The sequence below is a fragment of the Eublepharis macularius genome, chromosome 1 (assembly GCF_028583425.1).
Source record: "Eublepharis macularius isolate TG4126 chromosome 1, MPM_Emac_v1.0, whole genome shotgun sequence".
NCBI lineage: Eukaryota > Metazoa > Chordata > Lepidosauria > Squamata > Eublepharidae > Eublepharis > Eublepharis macularius.
Genome location: NC_072790.1, coordinates 36311805 through 36326869, shown reverse-complemented (window position 1 = coordinate 36326869; position 15065 = coordinate 36311805).

Below are 15065 nucleotides of genomic sequence, written 5' to 3'. Positions count from 1 at the left end.
CCCTACCAAGTTACAATGTAACATTTCCACTGATGGAAATGCCTTCTGTTAACAGGGATGTACTGTGGGACCCAACCCTCTGCTCCCAAACCAATGTGTGCTTTAAAGGTAAAAAAACCCGATGTTCAGAATTGTGCTCAGAAACAAACAAGTAGCCTTCAATGTTCTTTCAAAGTTCCGAGGGATCTGTACCAATTCATAACCTTGCAGCTGCATTCTGACGTTTCCAAATAGTCTCGAGGAAAACCTACACAGAACACATTGCAGTAATCTAATCAGGCTGTAGCCGTATTTTGCTTTTCCACAAAAGGATACTCTGGTGAATGCACCAAAGATGGGTAAAGATACAACCCAAATGTCCACCTGCAGTAAGAGATATAATAAACAATGGTGGTGTATCTGAATAGCAAAAAAGCTTGGATCTGCTGGACTATTTCCACAAAGAAAAGCGGGAGGGTGTCCATGATTACTCCTCTAAAGGCAAACCTTGGTCTCCCTCACCCCTTATGGGGGTACCTGGGGGTCCCCAGGCTCACAGCATCAGCCTTGAAGGTGCATTTTGGGCTGCAGCAGGAGGGGGCAGGCAAAAGAAGTTGTGCTGAGAGAGTTCTCTTCCATCAGCGGAAATTACCAGTGGGTCCAAGCCAATGAGAAAGTATCTGCTGTTTTGTCAACACAAACAACAGGTGCTCTTTACATAACAGGCGAAGTACATATTTTAAAGTGTATGTAGTACAGAATTCCATTTCTAAATGTTTCCCTCACTGCTGATATTATTTAAGCCGTTCGATGATGTTGCTGGATTCCATGTATCCATGGACATAGTCCAGGTTGCTCAATTAATGTGTCCGCTCTTGCTTTCTGCTGCCACCGTTCTTTCTCATTTTAACCCAAAATAACAAGGGGGGGGCACAATGTTTTAACATATACTATCGCAAGTTCAGGGTCTGCCAGTGTCTCTAGTCTACAGACTCGGCCTGGAGTCCTTGAGAAAAGGAGTGTCTTAAATATGCCTCACCTGCAGGAGCTGTCTCCTCTGATCAGCCTGGAGTGTCAGGAAATGGTTTTATTCAAGTGCCCTGTTGGGACTGCCTGAGGTGAGCTTCCTGCCTAGCTGTAGAGAAGTAGCTGATGAGGGGGGAGGTAAAGCACAGCAGCCACTGGGAAGAGACAAAGAGAACTGGAATTTAACTGATAGTCAACGAAAATGGACCCTCCTTGGGCTTACAGCTGCTGAAAAACTTCTACTACAACACTGGAAAGACAAAAGCCTGCAATTCACTGGATTGAGGAACTTGTAAACGTATCCATCTTTGAACATATCGCATATAGACTTCAATTCTGCATGGGCTTATTTTTAGATATTTGGAAACCTTTTCTAGATGCCTATGTATAGATTTGCTAATAGTGTTTTTGTAGCCAGCGCTGTTTTCTTTTTTTTACCTGTTTGCTTTTTTATTTCTTTTTTGTTTTGCACTAATAAAATTTTAAAATTAAATAACAACGTTTGATTTATATATCAGCTTTCATGACAACTTAATGCCCACTTAGAGCGGATTACAAAGTATGTTTTTATTATCCCCACAACAATAACCCTGTGAGGTGGGTAGGGCTGAGAGAGCTCTGAAAGAGCTGTGACTGCCCCAAGTTCACCCTGCTGGCTTCAAGCAGAGGAGTGGGGAATCAAACCCGGTTCTCCGGATTAGAGTCCTGCCCACTATACCAAAGAGACAGAGAAAAGAGCAGACAGACTGCTGCATTGGCTGACCCACATGGGGTGTAGAAGGTCTTTTTCTTTCTGAAAACCTGACATTGCAGGGATTTGCAACTAGAGCTCTAGACCCAAATGTATGGAACAAAAAATGTCCCTTTAAGGAAATGAAATCTTGAACTTAAGCTATGTTGGAGAGGTAGGAGGGATGCTAGAATAACCAGCGTGTAAAAGGAAGGGCAGGCAAAGAGTTGTATTGGGATTATGGGGCTACTTAGATGGGAACTGAGAAATGGACAGTTGCCAGAACTCCAGGCACACACCATGCTCAGGCTGATGCCAGTGCCCTAAAACAGTCGCTCAGGATGCTCCTGTGTATAATTATTACTTATTGTGAGACTTTGTGTGGTGCTATTCCTTATAAAAGACTCACAACTAGAGATGGGCATGAACAGCAATACGATTAAAAAAAAGCCACGAACAACCCAATCCACTGTTCGCGAACAAGCTTTTCGTGAGGCCCCGTTCCCGGCAAGCGTGTGTTCATTCCAAGCCCTCTTTGTGGCGTTCATCAACCGTTCATAAAGCCAGACAGTCCGGCGCCTTTCAATCAGTTCCCCTGGCAACATAGGCATGGACTGTCTGAACTCTGTCTGAACTCCTTCTGGCTTTCCTTCTGGCTTGTAACCCCTCAAAGTAGCTTCCAGCAGACAGTCCAGTTTTTGCCACTGTAAAGAGAAAATGACATGAAGGGGGAGACCCATGGATCATGCCTTTCCCAGCTCAAGTTCAGTTAAGTCCCAAGGGAGCCATTCTGGCTCCCACAAACCTCCAACTATGAACATGTTTGTGAACATGTCATGTCCGTCAATGTTCGTGAACCCCTGTTCATGCCCATCTCTACTTGCAACAACCAGTGTTGGGGCTGCAGAAACTTTATAATTAATCCACATGTTAATTATCAGTCATGTGAAGTTGTATATTTCATGTGCAAATGGAGTTTCTTAAACTGGATTTTTGTTGATCTCTTGCTCTGAATGTTGATTGAGCTTTAATTTTAAAAGGTTGCTGACCCTGGTCATACGGAGTAGATCTGTTGCCGTATAGGAGTGCTTCTGTGTCTCAATCTGTGTTCTATCTTCCTGCTTACCTGTAAATAAAGCAGATATTACAAAAACACCAGAAGTTTTTAGTGCTGTCTCATCCAAAGGGAAATAGTCTGGATAAGCAGTCACCACTGGAACTTCTTGCCACTCAGAAGAATAGAGTGTGTGTATATATACACAGCCTAAGGCAAGAACCGCACAACTGTGGGGCGGGGAGAGCTGCTGAGCCATCTGAATGGGCTTCCGGACTTGCACCCCAAGTTCTGACATTTACAGTGTCTCTGAGCAGAACCACAAGTGACAAAAGGCACAGATTGGACACTTGTCTGCTTCCCTCAAGTTTTGATGGGAAATGTAGGCAGCTTGGCGGAATGTTGGACAAGTGACAGTTGAAAAGTCCATTGGACAGCAGTCAGAGAGTCAAGCTGCAAGACCAGGATGCCTACATTTCCCATCAAAACTTGAGGGAAGCTGACTAGTGTCCAATCTGTGCCTTTTGTCACTTGTGGTTCTGCTCTCAACTAATGGAAGCTGCAAGCTGTGAACATTCTACTTGAAGGGGACTAGAAGTCCACCTAGAACAGGCTGACTCCTCCATCCCTGGCTAGACAGTCAGACTTGTGTGAAACTTGTTGGTAAGATTCACTTCCACTGAAAGATGAAGGCATAAAGCCATCCCCCTGTTTAAATATGCTTATGAAAGTCCATATTTAAAGTCTTTCCCACTGAGGACCCAAGTGTGTGTGCCATGTGCCTCTGCAGGGGCAGCTAATGAGGGAGGGAGCAGATTGACCTGAGGAAAAGAGATTCTTAAATACTGAGGGGGTGTGTGTCAGAGGGGGGAGGGACAGAGATAGGGCCTGTGACAACCGTTCGGGAGAGAGTGGCCTTATATCTTGTCATTCTGACTGATTAAGACAACCATTATTGTTCTTGCAAACTGAATGACTGTCATCTTTGAGAAACAATCTGCCTGGCTTTATTGCTGGAGCAAAGGTACATTTTCAGTGAAATCCTAGGCAGAGTTACTCCAGTCTAAGCCCATTGATTTTAATGGGTTTAGGTTGAAGTAACTCTGTTTAGGATTAGACTGTTTAATGTTTACATGGAACATAAGAGTATGCCTGCAAGGTCAGACCAATGGTCCATTCATTATTGTGTCCCCTGCAGCAATTGACTAACAGTGCAATTCTAAGCAGAATTACTTCATTCTAAGACCACTGAAGTCAATGAGCTTAGACTGGAGTAACTCTGCTTGGGATTGCACAGTAAAGGTTGTAGAAGCCCACAGCAGGGGCATAAAGGTCCAGGCTCGGTATAGTGGTTAAGAGCGCATGACTGTAATCTGGAGAACCAGGTTTGATTCCTCACTCCTCCACTTGAAGCCAGCTGGGTGACCTTGGGTCAGTCACAGCTTCTAGCTCTCTCACGCAAAACTCACGCGAGAAGACGCTATCTTCCACAGTTTTTTCGCGACATTCCTCAGCGTTCCAGATGAAGATAAGTAGTGTGGAAACGGCCCACGATAGAAATATTTTGAATGTATAAAGTGAGGAGAAAGCTTGTGGGAAGGGGCACCCGTCTGAGGGGAATCTCACCTAAAACTCTTCTAGGAGTTCAGGACAGCATCCGCCTCTGGGCAAAGGACAGCATAGACAGAGAAAGGATTCAATCAGGAGGCCTATGGTGAGGTACCCATGAAACAGCACCCTCGGGGCTGTACTTTCCGAACTTATAGAGAACTTCATTTGCCATGTTATGGCCCACTCACCCAGTTCGGAGAGACCCTGTTGCAGCTTTTCATAATCCACATTCATCCTGAAAACTTTGGTGTCCTCTGCAAATTTAATCACTTCACTGCCTACCTCCTGATTCCAGATATTTATGAACAGCCTAAATAGCATCATTCCTATTACTGAACCCTGCGAGACCCCATTATTTACTTTTCTCTATGGGAAGAACTATCTATTTACTCCTACTTTCTGGTTCCTGTCATTTAACTAGTTCCTAATCATTGGTGAGACCACCCATTCTCCCTTGACAGTTTACTCTTAAGCGCATTTGGTGAGGGATTTTTTTCCCTACGGCTTTTGGGAAGTCCAAATATAAAGGACTGAATACTACAGCCCCCGTCCCATGTAGCTTTTATCCATGCAGATCCCATGAACAGCATAGCCTTTTTAGCACTTAAAGGATATTGCCCTGGCCAGATCCAACACATAACATGGTCTACCTCACCCTTAACCACATGAACACTTTTGAAGAACTTTAGAAGGTTGATTCAGCAGGTTTTTCTTTTGCCTGTTTTGCCGAAAGAGTAGTCATATTAGCAAGGAAGTAAGTTTAGTATTGGTGCCTAAGAGGCTAGTCACATAAAATATTTTACAAGAAAGCTATGGTCACATAAAACAAATTTTATCCTCAAATTGCAAATAAGACAGGCTTATGACATCTGTATATGTAAGGGCTGAAAATTTTAATTTGCAAATTAATCAACGGAAACTTCATTTGATCAATTCATGGGGCTGTGCATTAAAGACTATTTTTCTGGAGGCTGTTTTGGGTCTGGCGCACTGCTGTAATACAGAATGAAAAAGAAAATATTAAAGATAGCCATTCCTTCTAGCAATTAATGGTAACTTTTATTAACTTGTAAATCATTTCTTTCAACATCTTGAGCAGGACCATATATTCAGGTTTGGGTCTTTTGAAAAATGTATTTACATTTGATCGATTATTTGAGATAAAAATAATTAACAAATTCTGGTGTTGATTGGCATCCATATAAGCATGTTATAAAATGAGTACTCATATTTAGGAATGTGTACCCTAGTTAGGTAAAAAGGTAAAGGTAGTCCTTTGTGCAAGCACCGATTCATTACTGACCCATGGGAGGACGTCACATCATGATGTTTTCTTGGCAGACTTTTTATGGGATAGTTTGCCATTGCCTTCCCCAGTCATCTACACTTTACCTCCAGGAAACTGGGTACTCATTTTACTGACCTCAGAAGGATGGAAGGCTGAATCAACCTTGAGCCGGCTACTTGAACCCAGCTTCCGCCAGGATCGAACTCAGGTCATGAATAGAGATAGGCACGAACAGAAATACAAACTAAAAAAAACCATGAACAGCCCAATCTGCTGTTCATGAACAAGCTGTTCATGAGGCCCCATTCTAAATGAACAGGTGGTCGTTGCAGGCCTCATTTGTTGCTGTTCATCAAGTCAGACAGTCTGGCACCTGCAATCAATTCCCATGGCAACTCAGGCAGGGATTGTCTGAACTCTGTCTGAACTCCTGCTGTTGCCCTGGAAACCCCAATCTAAGCCCAATTTAGCTTCATAAGCAGGTCTTCCTTCCAAGTGTGGACTGGAGCTCCAAATTTGTTACAAGAGGAAAAGACCAGGGGGGAGGGGGCTCCCAGCTCTGTCTTTCAGGGAGAAACAGCTGCTGTTAGAGAGACAGGGTGAGTGCATTGGAGCTTGAATTTTCTTTGTGTGTGGTATGATAGGGATCTACCCCTTCAGGTTCCAGGACTGCTGCCAGGCTCTGGGACCAAGCTATTATTTATTATTGGTACCTTTCCTGCTTCCTGCTCAGGTAGGGTTTCTGGGAGTGGTTCAGTAGGGATCTTGATGGCTGAAGGAAAGCCTGCTGCCTCGCCCCCCAAACAACAAACATGTTTGTGACAGGATCATGTTCATCAGTGTTCATTGTTCGTTGATGGCAACGAACAACGAACACCATGTTCGGGTTTTTTTTCTGTTCGTGCCCATGTCTAGTCATGAACAGATCTTGGGCTGCAGTACTGCAGCTTACCATTCAGTGCCACAGGGCAGAGTACCCTAATTATTTACTCCATATTCCACCTGTTCTTCCTTCAAGGAGTTTGCAGTGATGTATATGCTTTCTTAATTCCATTTTATCCCATGAGGTAGGTTAGGATGAGTGATAGTGACTAGCCCAAGGGGATCCACTGAGCTTCATAGAAGAGTGAGAGTTTGAACCAAGGTATCCCCATCTTAGTTCAACTCCCCACATCACTTTTTGAAAGCAGTCAGGATTAACAGTGCAATCCTATGCAGTTACTCCAATTGATGGTGCCATCATTTTAACTACTTGCTAATTAGCAGGAATTTATATAGTAATTAGAGACCTTGAGAAGACTGCTATGGAGTTTAATTGCTCTGACTGGATTTGCCTGCCAGAAGTGTTATTTAATGGATTCCAAACATCTTCCATAAAAATAACAGCATTTTAAAAATTTAAAAATATCTGTATGTGATCTCTATATATCTTTATATTTGCTGCTAAAAACCTGTCTTACTTGATGTATTATTCTTTAGATGCATTACTCTTTTGACTATGGTTTGGCAAGCAATTTCCTTATCCATGGGAGAAAACAATAGCTTTTCTGCTCTCGTTAGCCTCTTTGAGTGAAATGTGACTCCTGTGTTCTCTCCATCTATCTTACAGGGCCAAACAAGAGGCACGAGTTGACAGAAAACACATGGATTGTACAATGTGTGATAAGGACCTAAGCCCATTGACTTCAGTGGACTTATTCCAAAGTAACTCTGTATAGGCTTGCACTGTAAGTATGCCATAAAAATGTCCCTGAAGACGTCTCACAGCAGTAATCCCAAGCATGGTGTCTTCCACAGTGTTTTCTGGTACCAACTTTCTTCTTCTCCAAAACAAATTGCCTGTTCTGTCTTTTTCTCCCCTCATTGGAGCTGAAAGTTCTTCAGAAAAGCTCAGGAGGCGTCACTTTGTGTCTGAAAGGGGCCCTCATTCAGAAATAGCATCCTCCATCTTAGACAGATGTTTAGCTTGGAACCTCCCACCATTTTCTGACTGGCCTCAGTTCCCATAGCAGGCATTTTTGGGTTGGTTGCACCCTCTGATCTTGTCAGCCATTTTATGGTGGTATGTCACAGCTGCTGGAGCCCAGGGAAGCTGTCTCTAGGCTGCCACCACTCTGGTACAGGTTTCCTAAAGAGCCCAGAGCACCCAACCAACACCTTTTGTTGACTCGTTCCCAGTAGGTTTGATTTATTACATGACCAAATGAGGCATGAGGACCCAGGCAGAATAATAAAGAACTTTATTTAAAAGGTTTATTAATAACTGGTTCTCAAACTTTGTATATTAAAGAGAATAGTAAAGGTTGGTGAACAAACAAAACTAAAATACCCTAACGCATCTAACTAGACTGTTCTTACTGTCTCCTAGTGACTGTCTTCCAACTGTCTCACCCCTTCTGGATGAGGGATCACTCCGTCTGCAGGACCCTCTCCTCAGCTCTGCTCCCTAGAAGTGAACACCCTCCCACTGTGATGAGGCCTTTTCTCTCTTCTCTCAGGCACCATCCCCCTATTTTCCTAATGGTGCAAATTTTCCCTCCAAATCCCCTCTTACCCAATCACAGAGGCCAAAGGGAACCTGGGAAATGTAGGCCTTGCAGTAACTTTAGTGCAGGCTTCCCCAGAGCCACTAGGCCTCACTAGGCCCAGGCTCATAACATGGTACTTTGTACCTGTTGTCAAATTCCAAAGCTTAACAAGATAGTTTACAGCAAGATATTTGTGCTTCTTACTCTTATTTTATTTTATCTTACTTTGTTTCATTTGAACCCCAACCTTTCTCTCCAATGGGAACCCAAAGTGGCTTACATCGTTCTTCCCTCTTCCATTGTATCCTCCATTTTATAACAACCAGGGGTCATTCCGTAGAAAAACAGCTTAGAGGAACTCATTAGCATGACTCATTAGCATATGCCACGCTCTTTGGCATCACCGGAAGTGTGTCATTAGCATAACTTATTTGCATATGCCACACCCCTATCCTGGCTGTTTTGGAACCAATCCTGGCCATCGAGGGCCGAAATTGGGCCCAAAATGGCAAAAGGGGCCCAAATGGATTGGGGCTGATCCGGGCTGTTTCAGCCCCGATCTGGGCCTTTTCGGCCCCAATTCAGGCTGAAATGGGCCCAAAATGGCCGAAAGTCAGGTGGGTGTGGCCACCTGACATGTGACCTCTTTGGAGAACTGCCGGAACCGTGTTCCTGCACATTCCCCCTCAAAATGAGCCCTGATAACAACTCTCTGAGGTAGGGTAGACTGAGAGTGTCTGATTGGCCCACAGTCACTCAACAAGCTTCCGTGGTAACAGAGATTCAAACCTGGGTTCCCAGATCCTAGTCCAACACGGTAACCACTACACCATGCTGACTTTTATAGTGGGTATTTGTAGGAAATTTCTTATTCCACTGGGCAAGTATTTGTGGCTCATCACTGGGCTAAGAAAAACCCTTTGGAGAAGGAAAGGAGGGTAGACTTGTCTTTCGACTTCATATTGCCACCTCTTTCTTGCAGCATGGAAATGGATCCCCCCCCCCCCCGTTGCTCTGTTGATGGCAATCTTTGCTGTTAGCGTGACTGAGCCAAGAATTAAAGCCTCGTTTTCTGAAAGATTTGACATCCATTCTTTCTAGCATTGACTCTGTAAATGGAATGACAACAAAGCGGAGTTGTTATAAACAAAGCTTTGGGACAGCTCCCCCCTGAGCCTGCTTTTTGCTTTAATTACAGTCTGCCAATACTTGCATGCCATTTGTCAGTGATTTGAATTAAGTTGTCTTTCTGGCATTGTTCATTATTCACCAGAGCAGTCTGAAAGAAAGGGTTTTTTGGAACGGCTCACTGCTGCCCCTCACTGGTGGGAGAGGGTTTCACTTCATGTTCCTCTCTCTACCCTTGCCTTTGTATTTAGGCTATGATGATGGTAAAACTGCACATCCCTTAGTTCATATAGGGGACAGCAGATATCTCCCATCAGCAGTGTAACATGCAAGAGCCAAACTCCTGTCCAGAACATCCACGAGTAGGAAAACCCCAGTTTACAGAAGCTGCTGCTGCGGTGTTGTGTGAACACGAACAGTGCAATCCTAAGAAGAGTTACTCCAGCCTAAGCCCATTGAAATCAATAGGCTTAGACTGGAGCAACTCTGCTTAGGGTTGCACTATAAGACCCTATAACACAGCCTGCCGATGCCCATAATGATATATATATTTAATAATATATATTTTTCTAATAGTTCCTTAACCAAAACAACAAATAGCCTTTTGCATTTATATAAACACAAATACGATAAAGTATGATATGGGAGAGTAAATGAATTTAGCAAATAGAAAGGAGCTGTCCTGTCAGCAATGTATAGTAATAGAGGTAGAAAGTGTCATGAAACATGTCTCAGCTCCCTCCCTTTGCCTGCCACTGCGAGACTCCATGCTTGAGCCAAGTCACTGAGAGTCTCTTTACACGAGGCATCTGACACATGTCGGGACATGCAATGTTAACTGGGAAGGGCAGTTTTAAAAGACAGAGCTGGCAGCAGGACATTGCTATACACTGGAGCTGCGTGAAGGGGCTATGAAATACCAGAAGGGAAACTTCAGCCCATTATAACCTCTCCAGATCCAAGCCTGGCTCTGAAAGACAGCTCCAGCCCATTTCCATTCCTCGCTGCCCTCTGGTTGCGATCCCACACAGTTTTAGACTGGAGAGGTGAAACTGAGAGCCTTCGGGGAGGCAAAAATGAAATAAACAAACCCTCTGAGGAGCAATCTCTACCGGCTCTGTGTTTTAAAACTATGCTTCCCTGATAACATTGTGTCTCCCTATGCTTGACAAACATGCACCGAGGCTTCTCATATAGAGAGACTCTCTGTCTCTCTGTCTCTCTATAGTAGTTTGTTTACTACCTGGAGGCTGGCAACCCTACGCCAGAAGCAGGATCTTCCACCAAAGAAAAGGAAACAGCTGGTGGATGCTTCATTGCCTCTGCACTGGTTTTTTACAGGTCACCCTAAAACTGCCACCCTCCTTCTTTAGTCTGCCGGGTGTCTGATGACCCATTCCTGGCAATAAACTTGTCTTATAAAGCAAACCGCATTCATAACAGAAAGTTTACATAGAGATCCTTGGTGTGAGAACAGGGGTGTTTTATGGCTGCTTATTCACACATTATAGAGTACAGGGTCCCCACCTTGTGCCACTAACAAGGTAAAATACCAACGAGAATGAAAGAGCTTGTGATATTTGGGCTACAATAAAAGAGATTACATGGCATTAGTTTGGGGGTGTTACAATTGCCTCTCTGGATTATAAGGTTATGATTTTCCTCACATCTCTCTGAAATCCTGACTAGCAATGTGGCAGCCCCACCTAGTGAGGGATGCTGGGTAAGGCCCAGAATGATCTTTTCTTTCCCCACTGAAATCTCCTAGGAGAAAACCTCAGAGAAAGGCCTCAGCCTCTCTGCTCTGTTGGTCCTCCAGGGTAACTGCTTGGCCACTGTGTGAAACCGGATGCTTGATGGACCATAGGTCTGATCCAGCAGGGCTTTCCGTGTTCTTATGTGCTTGTAAGATAGGGTTCCCAGGTGCCCGCTGGTGGCTGGTGGAAGTGACGTCATCACGCCGGCTGTGAGAGCATTCCCACGCTTGGTTTGGGGCTGATTTGGGCCCCAAATGAGCCAAATCGGCCCCGTGCGGACTGCAGGAGCGCTCGCCCGGCCAGCACAGCAATGTCATTTCTGGAAGTGACGTCTCGCCGCGGGAGCGTTCCCGCGCTTCCTTTGGGGCCGATTTGGGCCGGCTCAATGACATCACTTCTGGACGTGATGCCATCACATCAATTCTGGGGCACGCACACAAAGAAGGACCTTGTGTCCGGCACAAGGCAAGTGCCAGGGACTCTACCCTCGTGGCGGGAGGGTAGAGGGACCTGGCAACCCTATTGTAAGAGCATGTCAACAAAATGCTCCATAATTGTTACTGGCCTCCTACCTGGTTTTAAGTTATGTCTGTTTATATATTTTTATTGAATTACATAATTTATTTTAAAAGGTTCTTAATGTTGAAGTGTTTGATGTCTGCTGCCCTCGGGGGCCCTATTTGGTTACAAAGGCAAAGGTTACAAAAAGAATTAAAGAGACACAAAGAAACGAATCCTCAAAGTTATTAAATACAGTTGCCCAACGAATGACTGAAGCAGCTTGGCACCTCAGGAATGCGTGCTGCATGCACGTTCTCAACAGGCACAGCAATGCCGCTTGCCGGATAAGGTTTATTCATGAGATATTTGGTATTTATGAGATCTTGAGTTTGTAAAAAAAAAACCAGTCTGCCATTAATAAGAGTCTCTCTACACAAGACAGCTGAGTGCATGTGCATCAAGTGTTGGGAGATGCAAGGTTAGCTGGGAAGCATAGTTTTAAAAGACAGAACTGACCGAGATTGCTCTAGAGGGGACAGATTCTCTGACAGCTGTCTGCCACCTCTGACTTGCTGGACTGTCTCCCCTTCCGGAGCTTTTACCTTGCCACCCTTGCTGCTTAAAACTTTGAATTAACTGAGCCTGGGCAGGGCAAAGGCTCTGGAAGGGGAGACACTGGAAGTGGTGGAGGGCTGTGAGAGAATCCATCCCCTCCAGAGTGATCTCTGCCAGCTCTGTCTTTCTAAACTATGTTTCCTGGCTAACACTGCATCTACAGACACATGAAAAACACATATCAGATGTCTTGGGTAGAGAGACTCTTTTAAGTATCAGCAGGGAAGCTTCAGAGTAATTGGTTTTATTTTCTTTCAGACTACCAGATTATGGCTAACATATGATACATATGAGTGGGTGACCTGATAACTTTTGAAGACTTTTCATGGCAACTTGACAATGATGTGATGCAATAACAATACCTTCCTGAGCAAAGTCACACCGTTCCAAGCCCACTGAAATCAGTGGTCTTAGAAAGGTCAGCTTAAGACTGCAGTGCAAATCCTGTTGAAACACTCTCAAATGTCATTGATCTCAATGACAGAGTTAGGCGTATGTTTAAATGTGATTGCATGAAGGTGTATGTTGTCACACGGAAGTCAATAGGATTCAAAAACGTGCTTTATCTTGACTCAGTTGTGCCCGATGTATCAAGGCACAGGCAAAACCCAGGACAAAATGCTCAGAGCGGCACATTAGTCAATATGGGCTGGATCCAACCAGCATTTCCACTTTCAACCATCCCTTTCAACCATCAAAAAGATAAGCTGAAGATTATGGGACCTATATGGACAAATGCCATGTGAGGCAGTGGCTGTAATAAGAAGAGGAATTAAATGAGACCGATTGGAAAAGGTGGCTGGATCCAACCCTTTGTTTCTCTCAGTGGCTTGTACTTTGTATGTGCAGCAGGTTCCAGGTTTAGCCTGCAGCATTTCTAGTTTTAAAAAATCTCAGGTAGCAGAGATGGGAAAATCTTCCAATTGAGACATTAGGGAGCTACTGCCAGGATTGTGCTAGATGAGCCAATGGTATAGGTATGTGTCCATGGACCATCACAAATTAAAAACCAAAGCCAAATGTACATTTAGAGATGCTTGTATACAGTAATAATGTGGACACCCCCCCTCCAAAAATATATCATAACAAGGGATTTTGGTCTATTGGGAGCTCTTGGCATAATGTCTTTGGTGCACCCACATTAGGTACTTTCTCCCTCTGTGGGCCAGTCATTCTCACTGCTAAACTGCCCAGGGCAGGAAGCAGTGCCATCAGCTGGGGCACCCTATCACTATTCCTGCAGTGGCCACAATCAGCATTATCCTGTAAGAAGCAAAGGCAGCAATCCTATAAACATTTACCAGGGTATAAATCATAATGAACACAGTGGACTTATTTCTCAATCAACTAGGGTTGCCAGCCTCCAGGTAGTGGCTGGAGATCTCCCAGAATTACAACAGGTCTCCAGGCCACAGAGATCAGTTCACCTGGAGAAAATGGCTATTTTGGGGGAGTGGACTCTATGGAATTATGCCATGCCAAGGTCCTTTCCTTCCCCAAACCCCACTTTCTCCAGGTTTCACCCCCAAGATCTCCAGGAATTTCCCAACTTGGAGCTGGCAACCCTACAATCAGCATATATGTGTGAACATTAGTTGAATTGACTTTAAAAAACCCCAAACAATATACATAGGATTGTGCAAAAATTATCTCTATCAACTTTTTTTTTTAAACCCAGATCTTTTGAAAACCAGATTAATACAGAACTCTGACAACAAATGAATGCTGGGAGTGGGAGATCTATAGGCCCATTGGCATGACCCATTACAGCTACTCTTGTGTTCTTAGATGGATACAAAAGGGACACAGTTATGAAGGATAGGCTGTTCTTTCTCTGGCTACTACCTATGATAGTTGAATGGGACCTCAAAGTTCAGGGGCAGAATGGCTCTGCTTGTCAGATGCTAGGGCACAGTCAGTGGCTAAGGGCTGTTGTCTGTGGGGCTTGCTTGTGGGCTTACCCAAGACACCTGCCTGTGTGGCCATTGCTGGAGACAGGATGCTGAGAAAGATGGCCTCGTCTGATCTAGCTGGGGTACACCTGTGCGTAAAGTAAAATATAAGGGACAAGGTTATCACTCATCAAAAAACTCCACCTGTTCCTAAGAAAATCACATAGAGGATGTGTGGTAAGTAACAAATTGGCCTTTCCTGTCTGCCAGTAATTTCATAGAGGTTATGTATTACTGGTTATCTGGAACTTGCTGGCGATGAGCTTTGATTTCAAGCAAAAATGATGGGACCGACAGAAAAAGTTCCATCTGTACACGCAAACTGACTCACAAAAGCTTATGCTGAAATGTATGTTAGCCTTTGACGGGCCACTGGACTCCTGTTGAACAAAGAGCTGCAGGCAGCGTACTACTTTCAGGCGTCAAAGCAACCCTATGCGGTTTGTCCTGATAATTTTGCTTCTACATGTTTTTTTATTTCATTTTAAAACTTATTTTATATCCTTTAAGTCATTTGAATTTATCCTTCTTATTCTATCGCCTGTCCGCTACGTTAAAATATATCGATGCATTCCCAGCGCCTCCCATGGCTCTTGCAAGTCACGCACCCGCAAGAGCAGAGCGCAGTACTGCGACTGCGCGAAACTGGGTGTCATTAATTTTTTTCAAGGCCCAATGCGCACTCGCGCTCACGGCCCCCGCCTTCCTTTTTACGTCGACCGTCAATCTCCAATCTTCGACCTTGGAGGAGCGCTTGTCGTCTCAGGTCTGACCACAATAAATGCCTGTTCTGAGTCAACGACATTTGTACTATTTGTCACCGGTATCGTGAAGAAAATACACTTAGAAGTCGATATGTAATTTGAACATGTGTGTAAACTGGTACCAGGAAGACT